Source organism: Macaca thibetana, chromosome 6 (assembly GCF_024542745.1).
Source record: "Macaca thibetana thibetana isolate TM-01 chromosome 6, ASM2454274v1, whole genome shotgun sequence".
Classification (NCBI taxonomy): domain Eukaryota; kingdom Metazoa; phylum Chordata; class Mammalia; order Primates; family Cercopithecidae; genus Macaca; species Macaca thibetana.
Genome location: NC_065583.1, coordinates 144416034 through 144433687, shown reverse-complemented (window position 1 = coordinate 144433687; position 17654 = coordinate 144416034). Strand labels below are relative to the sequence as shown.

The 17654-nt window shown below is 41.5% G+C and overlaps 1 protein-coding gene across 3 annotated transcripts in view; it reads right to left on the bottom strand.

The window, feature by feature from the left end:
* NIM1K (NIM1 serine/threonine protein kinase) overlaps positions 1 to 17654 on the bottom strand; it is a 93588-nt gene that overhangs the window by 4179 nt on the left and 71755 nt on the right. The gene's annotated exons all lie outside the window — the stretch shown is intronic.

Sequence of the window (17654 nt, the reverse complement as noted above, 5' to 3'; positions counted from 1 at the left end):
AGGAAAGTTTCCAGATAAAGTTAGAGCTCCTTTGCTAAGCCCGGAGGACACTTCTTGATGAGACCCAGCGCATCTCATCAGCCTCACTGTCCATCATTCCTGTCCACCATCCCCAACACCCCACGCACCCTTTATTGCAACCATTACAGAACTTTTTGTTGTTCCCTGAAAAGGTGCTGGACATTCATGCCTGGAAACTTTTCTCTACCTGGATCATTCTCTCCATCACTGCTTCCCTGTTCCTTACTCTTGTTCTTTACTCATCGATATAGTTTGGACATTTGTCCCCACCCAAATCTCATTGAAATGTAATCCCCACTGTTGGAGGTGGGGTCTGGTGGGAGGTGTTTGGGTCATGGGCGCCGATGTCTCACGAATGGCTTGGGCCATCTCCTTAGTGATAAGTGAGCTCTCGCTCTGAGTTCACATGAGATCTGGTTCTTTAAAAGTGATGGGATCTTGTGGCATGTTCCCCTGACTCTCGCTCCTGCTTTCACAGTGTGATGTGCCTTCCACCTTCCACCATGATTGGAGCTTCCTGAGGCCTCTATAGAAGCAGATGCCACCACGCTTCCTGTACAGCCAGCAGAGTCATGAGCTAATAAAACAGTTTTTTCTTATAAATTACTCAATTTTGGCTGGGTGCGGCGGCTCACGCCTGTAATCCCAGCACTTTGGGAGGCCAAGGCGGGAGGATCATGAGGTCAGGAGTTTGAGACCAGCCTGGCCAACATGGTGAAACCCCATCTCTACTAAAAATACAAAAATTAGACAGGCCCGGTGGCAGGTGCCTGTCATCCCAGCTACTCGGGAGGCTGAGGCAGGAGAATCGCTTGAACCTGGGGAGGCAGAGGTTTCAGTGAGCCAAGTTCGCGCCACTGCTCTCCAGTCTAGGTGACAAAGAAAGACTCCATCTCAGAAAAAAAAAAAAAAATTACTCAATTTCAGGCATCTCTTTATAGAAATGCGAGAATGGCTTAATACACTCATCATTAACTCCTGATGATCCTTCAAGGTGAGCCTCAGAATGAACCTCTTCAGGAAGCCTCTGTAACACTTGTCCTAGGATGAACGTGATGTTCAGATTCTGTGCATTTGGAGCTCTAATGTACTGTAATCTCAGCTAACTGGTCTGTAGATGTCAACTCCCTTGTTTATCTCCCTCTCTTGCCCCATTCCCAACATGAACTGTTTTAATTCACTCTCAGTGCCTGGCATATAATGTCATGTACACGACGCACCAGTACCCAGTGTTGACAGAGTGCTGGTGAGACCAGGAGGAAATCAACACTGCAATGTGCTGCTGGTGGGAGCATTAGTTGGTACAATGGTTCTGGACTGTACTTTGGTATTATGTATTGAAATGCTAAAAAACAGTTGCACCCTGGGACCCAACCACTTCACCTTTGGCAATCTTAAAGAATCTGATGCATGTACAAGGATGTATGTATAAAAAGACTTCTGTGATATTGGGAATAGCTTAAGTATCCAGCAAGAGAGATACTTAAAGTGTGGTACATCTAATTTTATAATGGCACACCATGAAGCTATCAAAAATAATGATGCTAACTAATTAAGATGAAAAGGTGTTCAATAGACAAGTGAGGAAAAATACAAATACACGTTTGCATAGATAAAAATCTGGTAGCATATTTACCAAAATGTTTAGAATAGAGATTTTCTAATTGGCAGATCACAGATAGTTTTCCTTTCAGTTTAGTTTTGCTTATTTGTATTTTCTATTTTTTTGTCATGAATATAGACTTATTGTGTAATGAAAATGATTAATGTTAGAAAATGAATGAATCTTGACTACAAGTGAAACATCATTCATTTTTTGTTTTGGTTCAAACCGTACCGGACTTTGAATTAGATAACAAAGAGGTTACCCGGCCAGTAAACAGACAGAACAGGATCCCAAAGTACCTGTTTGACCTACTTACAAAATAACTGCTTTAAAGAACTTTGGCACTGTGATTATTAGCACGAAAATAGATACAGCTAGTTTAAAATAGGAGTGTTATTGGTATATTAAAGTAGGTCCACTGGGGCTTCTGGAATGGAAAAGGGTTCACTGGTGTCTGCTGAGCCAGCCCTTCATCGCAGGAGGCAATACTGAGCGGCAGGAGGGCGGCTCTAGGAGAGCAGGAGCAGAATGTTTGCTCTGGGGTTTGAATAAGCTCAGCTGGCAATCAGCCCCAGACAAAAGAACCTGCAATGGCAATCCTGGGGCACTCTTCTTCCCTTTCTTTTCTACTTTTCAGTCTTTAAGATTAAGAGTTCCTTTACCTGTTTATCTGAAACAGAAACCTGGTTTTGTGTAACCTGTTGGGTAAGCTGTTGTTTTAAGGGCTAGAATAATGAATTCCACCCTTCAATTTCCTGTAGAAGAACCCCCCTGCTTCTCCTCAGTTCTCCCATCACATACTCAGGTGTCAGTTAAGGTATCATCATTCTGCTGCCCTCTCCTCCCTGTGGCCACCATACACCATTCTATCCACAGTGAGTGTTCAAGAATCAGGTGGTGGGTGTCAGGCTGCCATCACAAATCTCCTTTTAGCACCACCCTAATTTTCTTTTTCTCTTTTCCTTTCATGGTTCTTAGCAAAGGCTTCCCTCCCAGAGCCAGGTCTAGAGTGTGGCAGGAGAGGCATTGTAAGGGTGAAAGCTTCCTTAAATCCTCTGCCGTAGGTGCCCCGATGGCCTCACCTCGTGTGCAATCACCCTACAGGCAGGCCTCATAGCATAAATGTATGATCATACTAAACACTTTAGAAGCCCTGGTATTCCACATTGTCACTAAGTGGTAGAAACTGCTATTCCATGAAGAGCTAGATCTCTAAATCTGCTCTTTCAATAAATGTTCAATGAGCACCTACTATAAATCAGGCAGTGAAAAAGATGAACACTGTTCTCATAGTCCAATGACAGAAAGACTGAAAAAAAAATCCCTTCTTACAAGTACAGCACCTATTAGGAAGAGATACAGACATAGAATGGAAAGGCACTATCTGGGTAAGGGCGCTTAGGTTGTGACCAGGAATTGAGGAGAGAGGCCTCATACTTGGCCCAGGAGCTTGGCAAGTATGCTGCCCAGGCAAGACATAAGATGTGTACTTGAGGAACCCACTGTTCTGGAAAAGCAGAATGAGGAGGAGTGGCCCCAGATCAGCCTGGTAGTAGGTAAAGGTCAGATAAGCCAGGAGATTGATTTAGAAATGCAGGCTTTAACTATAGGGCAATGAGAAAATCTAGCAAGGTTTTAAGAGAGAGGGTTGTAATCTGAGTCCCATTTAAGAAGAGCACTCTGGGCCGGGTGTGATGGCTCACACCTGTAATCCCAGCACTTTGGGTGGCCGAGGCGTGTGGATCATGAAGTCAAGAGTTCAAGACCAGCCTAGTCAAGATGGTGAAACTGAAACCTTGCCTCTACTAAAAATACAAAAAATTAGCCGGGCACGGTGGCAGCTGTCCGTACTCCTGGCTACTTGCGAGGCTGAGGCAGGAGAATTGCTTGAACCCAGGGGGCAGAGGTTGCAGTGAGCCGAGATTGCGCCACTGCACTCTAGCCTGGGTGACAGAGTGAGACTCTGTCTCAAAAAAAAAAAAAAAAAAAAAAAGGCACTCTGGCAGGGTGTGAGAAGTGCGGAGAGGAGCAGCAAGCCTAGGAGCAAGTGGGGTCTAGGAGGGGATGATAGAATGATAGAAATCCCAGAGAGAGGACACTGTAGGTGGTGCAAGGGGAGAGAGAGTAAAGCAGACAGATGGGAGAGGCCAGCCATGCCTTTTCTCCAAATCTGATGAGAAGTCTGACACAGGACCTACCTAGCAGGCAACACATTCTTTAAACCATGACTCCCAGTGCCAGGGTGGTAAGAGCAAAGCAAGATTATTGTATGCAACAGGGAGTCACTGGTGATGGTGAATCCTTAAGAGTAGCTGCCCCAGTGGAAGCGGTGGCTCTACTCAAGGCCACACTATTTGGTTACTATTTGGAATGCAGGCTCAGTGTTGTCAAACCTTCTTCTGAATTCTTTTCAAGAGAAGCCAGACATCTGAAATTTTATGCAAAATCTTCCCATTATTAAGTGTCGACAAATAATTCAAATTTCAAAACCTAGATTAGACCAAGCAAAATACATCTACAGGACCAAGGGGACAAAGGGAAGGGAGCAGATATTAAAACCTAGGAAGATAGTGTTGTGTAGAGGGAAGCTGAGGCTTTCCTTCTAGACACACAAGTTTCCTGAGTCAGCCTTACAGTGAGGGGCTGGGGGAATAAGATTAGGCCCTCTCTCTCTTTCCTTCCCCTGCAAGGGCTCCCTAGAAATCAAAGTCAACTGGAACCCAGAGGACTAAGGAGATTTGTTGTAGTCTTGGGCTGAGAGCAGAATGAAGAAGGGTGGAGAGTAGATCTGGAGGGGCAGATAGAAAATATCAGGTACAGTGGGCTTCGGGGGGAAAGTGCCAGGGGCATTGGGGGCATAAAACAGGTGGAGGTACCCCTGGTCTGGGGGTTAGGGAAGACTTTTAACACTTTCTCTGGAGTTCAAGAGTTAGCTAGAGAAAAGCAGGGAGAGGTTCTAAAAGGAGAGATGGGTAAGACAGAAGATCTTGAGGTAAGAAAGACCTGAAACATTAGGGTTATGGTCTACAAGCTTTTTTGATTGTCTTCCTTTGTCAATAAAACATTTTTTTTAATATTCAACATCATTAGTTGTTTTATGAATAATAGCTCCAAACTGGAAATAATCTACATGTCCTCAGCTGGTGAATGGTTAAGCAAATTGTGGTACCTTCATCTGTGGAATACCACTCAGCAATAAAAATGAACCAACTATTGATACAATAGCTTAGATGAATTGCCCAAGAAGTATGGTGAGTGAAAAATGCCAATCCTAAAAGGTTACTACTGCATGATTTCTTGTACATAATTTTCTTGAAATGACAACATTATAGAAATGGAGAACAGATTAGTGGCTGGCAGGAGTCAGGAATAGGGTATGGGGGTTAGGAGGTGACTATAGAAGAGCCACTTGAAGTGCCCTTGTAATAATGGACTTGTCCTGTATCTTTACTGTGGTGGTGAATATAACAACTTATTTATGTGATAACATTCCATAGAGTTAAAATACGTACACACGCATGAATACAAGAACTGGGAAAATCTTAATAAGATCAGTGAATTAAATCAATATTAATATCAAGGTTATGATCATAGTTTTGAAAGATGCAAGTTTGTGTGAAACTAGGTAAATGGTCCATGTGGTCTCTGTACATATTCTTACAACTGCATGTGCATAATAAAACATTTTTGAGCACTACTCTAATATATGTATATGTATTTATAAAGTGTATCCATGTACTACTGGTTTACACATTTTCAATATATATAATCACAGAAATTAAAAATATGTAATCACAAATAAATATAGAAGGAAGTTCTAATATTTTTTCCCTCATCCCAGTGAATCATCTTGGGCATCCTCTGGGGGTATATGCACCCTCAGAGATGACTGACTTTGAAGAATTGAAAGAAGAGAGTAGGGATGCCATATGGGGAAGAAGGAAAAATATAAGCCAAAAAAGAGGCAGGAGAGTTGGCCATAGCCAAGGTATTGTGAGTCATTTCACATTAAGGGCAGTAAGAAGCTGTTGGAAACTTGTAAGCAGGGAGTTACATGATCAGGCTTGCAATTTTTGAAACATCACCTCTGGCTGCTATGGGGGAAATGATATAAACATGAAGACAAATTACAGTAGCTTAATCCAATGAGGAAAGGAGGAGATATTTAGGAGGTGAAATAAATAGGACTTGGTGTTTGGGTGTTAGGGGTTGAGGAAAAGGTCAAGGTTTCTCAGTTGAGCAACTGAGAGGCTGGTGACATTCACTGGAGGAGGATCTCTATTAATGTTATAATGCCTTTGGGCACTCCCTAAGTTCCCCTGTCTCTCTCCCAGGTTGTTGTGTTCACTTTGCTAAACCATGACTCTGGTTAAATCCAGCTTCCCACTGCTCTCTGCCTGCACCCATGCTGTTGAATATAATGGCTTGTCTCACTTTGAATTTCTGATCACTAACCTCAGGTGGCCCTTTAAAGCTCCTGGCAGACATTCTTTCCCTAGTCCAATAAACTTCACACACTTTTGAATAACTCTTTCATGGCTTCTTTTCTCTCATCAAGTCTCTAATGCCTTCTTCCACTCCTCACTCATAGCTAGTAACCTTGCTTCCTACTTTATCGAGTAAAGTAAGCAATAGAAGAGAATTTCCTCAAGTCCTTCCCACCATGTCTTCTAACCTACCTGAATCTGTCGTCCTTCCTTTTACTTTGGATAAACAATTCCTACTCTTATCTAAGGCCTAGTTAAGACTCTTTTATATGTTGAATAGATTCCATCTGCTCTCATATACTAAAGAGCAGCCCTCCAAAAATGTTTTTTTTTCTTCTCTCCTGCATCTTTGATTTTCTCTTCCCACTGGATTGTTTCCATCATCACACATTTATGCCATTGATAAAAAGTCTTCCCCTCAGCAGAAATCTTACAAGCCAGAAGGGATTGGAGTCCAATCTTTAGCCTCCTTAAACAGAATAAGTGTCAGTCAAGAATTTTGTATCCAGCAAAACTAAGTTGCATAAATGAAGGAGAAATAAAGTCTTTTCCAGACAAGCAAATGATGAAGGAATTTGTCACTACCAGACCAGTCATACACAAAATTCTAAAAGGAGTTCTAAATCTTGAAAGTTGACATGCGTCAGAATAGAACCTCTTGAAAGCATAAAACTCACAGGACCTATAAAACAATAACACACACACACACACACACACACACAAAAGGATCCAGGTAATAATCAACATGATGACTAGAATTGTACCTTACATCTCAATGTTAATATTAAACATAAATGGCATAAACGTTCCACTTAAAACATATAGATTGACAGAATGGATAAAATATCACAAACCAAATATCTGCTGTCTTCAAGAGATTCATCTAATGCATAAGGATTCACATAAACTTAAGGTAAAGGGGTGGAAAAAGATGTTCTGTGTATATGGAAACCAAAGGCCAGTAGAAGTAACTATTCTTTTCTTTCTTTTTTTTTTGAGATGAAGTCTCACTTTGTTGCCCAGGCTGGAGTGCAAGGTGTGATCTTGGCTCACTGCAACCTCTGCCTCCCAGGTTCAAGCAATTCTCCTGCCTCAGCCTCCTGAGTAGCTGGGATTACAAGTGCCCACCACCACGCCTGGCTAATTTTTTTGTAAATTTAGTAGAGATGGGGTTTCACCATCTTTGTCAGGCTGGTCTTGAACTCCTGACCTCAGGTAATCTACCTGCCTCAGCCTCCCAAAGTGCTGGGATTTACAGGCATGAGCCACCGTGCCTGGCTAGGAGTAGCTATTCTTATATCAAATAAAACAGACTTTAAACCAACAACAGTTAAAAAAGAAAAAGACAAAGAAGGTCATTATAAAACCACCTTTGCAAAAATTATGTCACTGAGAGAATTATGGCAGTGAGGGAGAACTGATCTACCAACCTCCCTCTTGCCTTTAGCCTTCAGGCTGCCTTAATTATTCCTGGGCTTAGGCTTGGCTAGCTTTGGGAGACATTTAATTTGTAGTTTAAATGATAATAATCTTTCCCAAAACTCAACCACCTTTGTAAAGCTAATGAGAGACCACCAGACTTAGGAGGAGGAGAAGAGCCTGAAATCTGCTAAGGTGTGGATATAAATGATTGCCAGCCATTATTCCAGAGATCACAAGATATACAACTCCCCCAATTACTCATGCAGATAACATCACTGTTATAGTACCTAAGTTAGCCTTTTGAGATATCTTTTCAGGTTTTTTGCATGTCTGACACAGATGGCTTCACTTGGACCCATATGGACCCACCAACCACTCCTGTGGTCCCACAGAAATGACTCAGCATAAGAGGACAGCTTCAACTGTGATTTCGTCTCCAACCCAAACAATTAGCAGTAAGCCCCTCATCTGGTCAGCCCAATCCCTTCCCCCAAACTGTCTTTGAAAAACCCCTAATGTACAAGCCTTTGATGAGATTGATTTGAGTAAAACTCCATCCTGGTTTGACCACATGGCATGGCTGGCCTTGCATCAATTAAACTCTTTCTTCACCACAATGCCATGAACTGATTTTGCTTGTGCAGTGGGCAGAAAGAACCTGTTAGGTGGTTACAAGTATATAATGATAAAAGGATTAATCTGACAAGAGAATATTGTAATCTAAAATATATGTGTACCTAACTATGGAGCTCCAAAATTCATAAAACAATTACTACTAGACCTAAAGAAAGATATAATGAGCAACACAATAATAGTGGGATACTTCAAGACCGCACTAACAGCACTAGACAGACCATCGAGGCAGAAAGTCAACAAAGAAACAATGGACTTAAACAATAGTCTAAAACAAATAGACCTAACAGATATTTACAGAACATCTGACCCAAGAACTATAGAATATACTTTCTTCTCATCAGCACATGGAATATACTACAAGATAGACCATATGATTGGCTACAAAACAAGTATCAATAATTTTTAAAAATCAAAATCATATCAAGAATCTTCTCAGACCACAGTAGGATAAAACTAGAAACCAACTCCAAAAGGAATTCTCAGAACTATAAAAATACATGGAAACTAAACAATCTGCTCCTGTTTAATTTTGGGGTTAACAATGAAATCAAGATGAAAATTTAAAAATTACTTGAAATGAATGATAATATGACACAGTTATCAAAACTTCTGAGATACAGCAAAAGTGGTGCTAAGAAGAAAGTTGATAGCACTAAATGCCTACATCAAAAAGTCTGAAAGGTCACAACTTGACACCCTAACTCTGCACCTCAAGGAACTAAATAAGCAGGAACAAAAGAAACCCAAAGCTAGAGAAGAAAAGAAATAACAAAGACCAGAGCAGAAATAAATGAAATTAAAACAAAAATATTACACAAGATTAGTAAAACAAAAAGCTGGTTCTTTGAAAAGATAAACAAAATTGGTAGACGATTAACTACATTAACTAAGGAGACAGAAGTTTTGAATAAGTTCAATTAGAAATGAAAATAGAGACATTACAACCAATGCCACAGAAATACAAAAGATCATTTGAGATTACTATGAACACCTCTATTCACACAAACTAAAAAACAGAAGAAATGGATAAATTCCTGGAAATTTACAACCCTCCCAGATTAAATCAGGAAGAAATAGATATCCTGAACAGACCAAATAACAAGCAGTGAGACTGAATAAGTAAAATTTACTGATTAAAATTGCCAGCAACAAAAAAGCCTAGGGCCAGATGGATTCATAGCTGAATTCTACCAGACAGTCAAAGAAGAATTGGAACCAATCCTACTGAAACTATTCAAAAAGATTGAGAAAGACAGAATCCTCCCAAACTCATTCTATGAAGCCAGTATCACCCTGTGCCAAACCCAGGAAATGACATAACAAAAAAGAAAACTACGGATCAATATTCCTGACAAACATAGATGCAAAAGTCCTCGAGAAAATACCAGCAAACAGAATCCAACAGCAAATCAAAAAGATAATACATCATGATCAAATGGGCTTTGTCCCAGAGACAGAGGGAAGGTTTAACATATGCAAGTCATGGGGAAGGTTCAAAGATAGCCGAATAGGAACAGCTCCAGTCTACAGCTCCCAGCATAAGAGATGCAGAAGATGGGTGATTTCTACATTTCCAACTGAGGTACCAGGTTAATCTCATGGGGCTTGTGGGACAGTGGGTGCAGCCCACAGAATGTGAGCCAAAGCAGGGCGGGGCATCACCTCATCCAGGAAGTGCAAGGGGTCAGGGAATTCCCTTTCCTAGCCAAGGGAAGCCATGACAGATGGTACCTGGAAAATCGGGACACTCCCACCCTAATACTGCACTTTTCCAACGGTCTTAGCAAATGGCACACCAGGAGATTATATCCTGTGCCTGGCTCAGAGGGTCCCATGCCCACGGAGCCTCACTCACTTCTAGCACAGCAGTCAGATTGAACTGAAAGGCAGCAGTGAGGCTGGGAGAAGGGCAACCACTATTGCTGAGGCTTGACTAGGTAAACAAAGCAGCTGGGAAGCTTGAACTAGGTGCAGCCCATCGAAGCTCCAGGAGGCCTGCCTGCCTCTGTAGACTCCACCTCTGGGGGCAGGGCATAGGTGAACAAAAGCCAGCAGAAACTTCTGCAGACTTAAACATCCCTGTCTGACAGCTTTGAAGAGAGTAGCGGGTCTCCCAGCACAGAGTTTGAGATCTGAGAATGGACAGACTGCCTCCCCAAGTGGGTCCCTGAACCCAAATGGCCTAACTGGGAGACACCTCCAAGTAGGGGCCAACTGATGCCCCACACAGCCAGGTGCTGCTCTGAGAAGAAGCTTCCAGAGGAAGGATCAGGCAGCAACATTTGCTATTCTGCAATATTTGCTGTTCTGCAGCCTCCACTGGTGATACCCAGGCAAACAGGTCAGAAGTAGACCTCCAGCAAACTCTAAAAGACCTGCAGCTGAGGGTCCTGACTGCTAGAAGGAAAACTAACAAACAAAGGACATCCACAACAAAACCCCATCTGTACGTCACCATCATCAAAGACCAAAGGTAGATAAAACCACAAAGATGGGGAGAAACCAGAGCAGAAAACCTGAAAATTCTAAGAATCAGAGTGCCTCTTCCCCTTCAAAGGAATTCAGCTCCTTGCCAGCAATGGAACAAAGCTGGATGGAGAATGACCTTGACAAATTGAGAGAAGAAGGCTTCAGACAATCAGTAATAAGAAACTTCTGATTGGATGCTCGAATCCATCAGAAAGAAGCTAAAAACCTTGAAAAAAGATTAGACAAATGGCTAACTAGAATAAGCAGCATAGAGAAGACCTTAAATGACCTGATGGAGCTAAAACCACGGCATGAGAACTATGTGATGCATGCACAAGCTTCAGTAGCTGATTCGATCAAGTGGAAGAAAGGGTATCAGTGATTGAAGATCAAATAAATGAAATGAAGCGAGAAGAGAAGTTTAGAGAAAAAAGAGTAAAAAGAAATGAACAAAGCCTCCAAGAAATATGAGACTATATGAAAAGACCAAATCTACATCTGATTGGTGTACCTGAAAGTGACAGGGAGAACAGAACCAAGTTGGCAAACACTCTTCAGGATATTATCCAGGAGAACTTCCCCAACATAGCAAGGCAGGCCAACATTCAAATTCAGGAAATACAGAGAATGCCACAAAGATACTCCTCAAGAAGAGCAACTCCAAGACTCACAATTGTCAGATTCATCAAAGCTGAAATGAAGGAAAAAATGATAAGGGCAGCCAGAGAGAAGGGTTGGGTTATCCACAAAGGGAAGCAGGGAAGCCCATCAGACTAACAGCAGATTTCTTGGCAGAAACTCTACAAGCCAGAAGAGAGTGGGGGCCAATATTCAACATTCTTAAAGAAAAGAATTTCCAACCCAGTGTTGGGAGCAAACCCCCCAAAATCTAGCCAGGAAGTTTAACTGGCCCCAAAACTGGCCATAAACAAAATCTCTGCAGCACTGTAACACGTTCGTAATGGCCCTAACACCCAAGCTGGAAGGTTGTGGGTTTATGGGAATGAGGGCAAGGAACACCTGGTCTGCCCAGGGCAGAAAACCGCTTAAAGGCATTCTTAAGCCACAAGCAATAGCATGAGCAATCTGTGTCTTAAGAATGTATTCCTGCTGAAGTTAACTAGCCCAACCTATTCCATTCATTTGGTCCATCCCTTCATTTCCCATAAAGGATACTTTTAGTTAATTTAGTATCTATAGAAACAATGCTAATGACTGGTTTGCTGTTAATAAATATGTGGGTAAATCTCTGTTTGGGGCTCTCAGCTCTGAAGGCTGTGAGACCCCTGATTTCCCACTTCAAACCTCTATATTTCTGTTTGTGTTCTTTAATTCCTCCAGCACCACTGGGTTAGGGTCTCCCTGACCAAGCTGGTCTCAGCAAGTGGTGTCCATTCATGGGAGCTCGAATACAGGTCGAAGGGTTGCTGGAGTGACAGTTGGAATGGAAAACTAGCTGGAGGACACCTGAGTATTCTTAAAGCAATCCCTGTGGTGAGTAAGAAGGGGAGCTCAGAAGTGTCAGGGTAACAATGGGACAGGCTTGGGGTCTGGTTCTTTTCACCTTGGAACTTTTTCACACTGATGAGGAGGATGGAGAGTATAGAGAAGTAACAGAAGAGGTTACAGAGCATGTTTATTTGCCAGCTAAAGCTAAAGTGGCAAAGGAAGGACAGGTTCATCCCTACCCTTCTGCACCCCCTCATTAATATTTTGAAGAAAATGACCCCCCAGATCTTTCTTTTCCAGAGGACACTGGGCAAAAAGTCATTGCCCTAGTGACTGTTCAAGCAGCGCCTCAAGCAATGGCTCTTAGTTCTATTCAGGCAGGAATTCAGCAAGCTAGACAAGAGGGTGATTTAGAGGCTTGGCAGTTCGTATTAGAATACACCCCCCAGATCAACAGAGAAATATTACATCTACATTTGAGCCTTTTCCTTTTAAAGGAAAGGAAGATACAGAATTAAAACAAGCAATAAGTCAGTATGGATCATGTTCTCCTTTTGTCATGGGACTGTTAAAGAATGTTACTGTTTCCAGTCAGATGATTCCTACTGACTGGGATGCTCTTACTCGAGCTTGTCTAACTCCTGCTCAGTTCTTACAATTTAAAACATGGTGGGCAGATGAAGCTTCCATTCAGGCTGGTCACAATGTCCAGGCCTAACCTCAAATTAATATAACTGCACACCAGCTTTTGGGGGTTGGCGGCTGGGCTGGTTTAGATGCAACACTGGTCATGCAGGATGATGCCATAGAACAGCTTAGAGGGGTGTGCATTAGAGCTTGGGGAAAAAAATCAATTCAGGTGGGGAACAATACCCTTCCTTTAGTGCTATAAAACAGAGACCAAGAGAACTATATGTTGATTTTATAGCTCGGTTACAAGAGCCTCTTAAAAAGATGATTGCAGATTCGGCTGCTCAGGATATAGTGCTGCAGTTATTAGCTTTCGACAATGCTAATCCCGATTGCCAGGCTGCTCTGCAATCTAGTAGAGGGAAAGAACATTTAGTTGATAATGTCAAGGCCTGTGATGGTATCGCAGGTAATCTGCATATAGCTACTTTGTTGGCACAGGCAATGGCAGGACTGAGAGTGGATAAAGGAAATACTCCATTTCCTGGAGCTCGTTTTAACTGTGGGAAACATGGTCATACTAAAAAAGAATGTAGAAAAAATCAGCAAGTCAGGCTGCCAGATAGGGGAAAAAAGAATACTGTTGAGCCTGAAATATGTCCAAAATGTAAAAAAGGAAAATATTGGGCTAATCAGTGTCACTCTAAGTTTGCTAAAGAAGGGAACTCAATTTCAGGAAATGCCATGAGGGGCCTGTCCCAGGCCCCGTTCTAAAGCAGGGCATTTCCAGCTCAGGCCATTCCCTCACCCCTGTACAATGTCTGTCCCCTGCCACAGCCAGTAGTGCCACAGTAGATTTATGCTGCACAAAAGCTGTGAGCCTTCTGCTTGGGGAACCCCCGCAAAAGGTCCCAACAGAAGTCTGTGGACCCTTGCCAGTGGGGACAATAGGATTAATTTTAGGAAGGTCTAGTTTAAGTTTAAAAGGCATACAAATACATACAGGAATCATTGATTGAGATTATAATGGGGAAATTCAAATTGTTATATCTACTTCTGTTCTCTGAAAAGCAGAGCCAGGAGAGCACATAGCACAGCTCCTGGTTGTGTCATATGTGGGAACAGGAAAAAGTGAAATCAAACGAACAGGTGGATTTGGAAACACAAATAAACAAGGCAAAGCAGCTTATTGGGTAAATCAAATTACTGATAAACGTCCTACCTGTGAAATAACTAGTCAAGGAAAGAAATTTAAAGGTTTGGTAGATACAGGAGTGGACATTTCAATCATTTCTCTACAGCACTGGCCATCCACGTGGCCAATTCAACCCACTCAATTTAACATAGTTGGAGTTGGTATAGCTGCTGAACTATATCAAAGTAGTTATATTTTGCACTGTGAGGGGCCCGACAGACAACCTGGGACTATTCAACCAATTATAATTTCTGTACCTATAAATGTATGGGGAAGAGATTTATCACAATAATGGGGAGCACAAGTTCTAATTCCAGAACAATTATACAGCCCTCAGTCAACATACAATGCATGAAACGGGGTATGTCCCTGGTATGGGACTAGAAAAAAATTTGCAAGGTTTGGAAGAACTGCTTCAAGTGGAAAAACAAAGTTCCCACCCAAGATTAGGAAATAATTTTTGATGGTGGTCATTGTTAAGCCTCCAGAACCTATACCTTTAAAACGGTTAACAGATAAGCCAATTCGGATAGAACAATGGCCGCTAAGTAAAGAAAAACTGGAGGCTTTAGAGAAATTAGTTGCTGAACAATTAGAAAATGGGCACATAGCTCCTACATTTTCCCCTTGGAATTCTTCAGTTTTCGTAATTAAGAAAAAATCAGGTAAATGGAGAATGTTAACTGACTTAAGAGCTATCAATTCATTAAACAACCTATGGGAGCATTACAGCCAGGATTGCCTTCTCCTGCTATAATTCCAAAAAATTGGCTTTTAATAGTCATAGATTTAAAAGACTGTTTCTTTACTATCCCTTTAACTGAGCAAGACTATGAACAGTTTGCACTTACAATTCCTGCAGTAAACGACATGCAGCCTGCTAAGCGTTATCATTGGAAAGTGTTGCCACAGGGCATTTTAAAGAGTCCAACTATTTGCCAGACTTTTGTGGGGCAAGCAATTGAACCTACTCGTAAAAAATTTTCACAGTGCTACATTATTCACTATACCAATGATATATTTTGTGCTGCCCCTACTCGAGATATATTACTCCCATGTTATGATCACTTGCAATATTCAATTTCTTGCGCTGGTTTAATTATAGCTCCTGACAAAATTCAGACTACTACTCCTTACTCCTACTTGGGGACCTTAGTAAATGACACTACCATTGTGTCACAGAAAGTAACCATACGTAGGGATAAATTAAAAACATTAAATGATTTTCAAAAATTACTAGGGGATATTAATTGGATATGACCTGCTCTAGGCATTACTACCTATGCCATGAGTAATCTGTTTTCTATCCTTAGAGGAAATCCTAGTCTAGCCCTCGGCAATTAACAAAAGAGGTGGAGGCAGAATTACAACTGATGGAGAAGCATGTCCATAAAGCTCAGATAAATAGAATAGATCTAGAGAAGACTCTAGATTTGCTAATTTTTTCAACTCAGCATTCACCTACTGGTGTTATTGCCCAAGAACAGGACTTAGTAGAGTGGCTTTTTCTTCCACATACTACACAGACTCTAACTCCTTATTTAGATCAAATCACTACTATGATAGGGATTGGGAGAACTCAGATTGCTAAATTACATGGATATGATCCTGGAAAAATTATTGTCCTTCTCACGAAGGCACAAATATAGCAAGCTTTTATAAATAGTCTTACTTGGCAAACCCATGTAGCTGACTTTGTGGGTATTCTCGATAATCATTTTCCTAAAACGAAGCTGTTTCCATTTTTGAAATTAACTAATTAGATTCTCCCTAAATTAACTAAATTTAAACCAATTGAAGGTGCTAAGAATATTTTTACAGATGGGTCTAGTAATGGTAAACCTTCTTATTCTAGCTCAAAAAATAAAGTTTTTCAGACGCCCTATACTTCAGCTCAAAAAGCAGAGCTTGTAGCTGTAATTGAGGTATTGACTGCTTTTGATATGCCTATTAATGTGATTTCTGATTCTTCATATGTGGTTCACTCTACACAATTAATTGAAAATTCTGGGTTACGATTTCATACAGATAAACAACTGATGACTTTACCCAATTGCAAACAGCAGTTAGGAGTAGAATGCATCCTTTTTACATCACTCACATTAGAGTTCATACACCTCTTCCAGGACCTTTGACTGAAGGGAATCAAATGGCTGATGGCCTAGTTGCTAATGCAATATCTAATGCTAGACACTTTCACAATTTAACCCATGTTACTGCCTCTGGTCTCAAAAACAGACACAGCATTACCTGGAAAGAAGCTAAAGCTATTATCCAGTGATGCCCAACTTGCCAAACGGTACATTCCTCATCTTTTACAGGAGGAGTTAATCCTCAAGGACTGGAACCTAACTCTAATTGACAAATGGATGTCACACATGTTCCCTTGTTTGGGAGACTAGCTTATGTACATGTATCTGTGGACACTTTTCTCATTTTGTCTGGGCTACATGCCAAACAGGAGAGTCTTCCACCTGGGTTAAACGTCACCTTTTGCAGTGTGTTGTGGTGATGGGCATTCCAGCTTCTATTAAAACAGATAATGCCCCAGGCTATACTAGCCAAGCTCTAGCTACATTTTTCTCTATGTGGAATGTTAAACACATTACTGGTATCCTATACAACTCTCAAGAACAAACCATAGTGGAAAGAGTGAATCTCTCCCTAAAGCAGCAGTTGCAAAAGCAGAAAGGGAGAGATAGAGAATATGGAACCCCATAAATGCAACTGAACCCAGCACTATTAACTTTAAATTTTTTGAGCCTGCCCAAAGGCCAGACGTTATCAGCAGCTGAAGAGCATCTACAGAAACCAGGTGCAAAGACAGAAACAGAACAACTGATTTGGTGGAGAGATCTGATAACAAAAAGTTGGGAAATAGGTAAAATAATAACTTGGGGTAGAGGTTATGCTTGTGTTTCTCCAGGCCAAAATCAACAGCCAATTTGGATATCTGAAAGACATCTGAAAACTTATCATGAGCCAGATGCCGAGGAAGAGACTCCGGGAGGATCCCAAGGACCCCCCGGGTGCAGCCATGTCAAGGCTGATGCTTAAGAGGACCCCAACTGTCACGAGCAACACCCGTTGAACACAGCCACCCACCTGGGGGCAGATCAAGAAGTTGTCACAGATGGCAGAAGAAAACCTGAGGAAAGCAGGACAACCAGTAACAATGAATAATTTAATGGTAGCTATGATAGCGGTTATCACCACTGCCATGAGTATTTGTTCAATAAGGGTTGGTAATAATGCCTGGATGCAATCACTCCATGACACAGTTACACATGCTTTCTGATCTCAGTATTTACCATAATAAATCTGTTCCTATAATTGAGGCATACCACTCTCAAAAACCTATTTGTAAACAAGATTGGACCCAATTAGAAAACACGAGCATACTTGTTTAGGAAGATTGCTTTGCAGAACAGGCAGAGGTGCTGCACAACGATTCCTATGGAATCATTATTAATTGGTCCCCTAAGGGGATGTTTAGCTTGAATTGCACCTCTCAGTCTGCGTGCCACAGTCACACTATATTCAGATGAGCTGAACAAAATGGTCAGATGGTAGAAATGATAAGAAGTACGGCAAAAGTTCCTATTATCTGGAACTATGGCAGTATAGTGACACCTCAACCTCAATATGGCCTGCTCTAGGAGCTTAACATAAGGATTTGTGGAAACAATTAAATACTCTTAATAAGATCAAAATTTTGGAAAGAATAGAAAAGCATCTA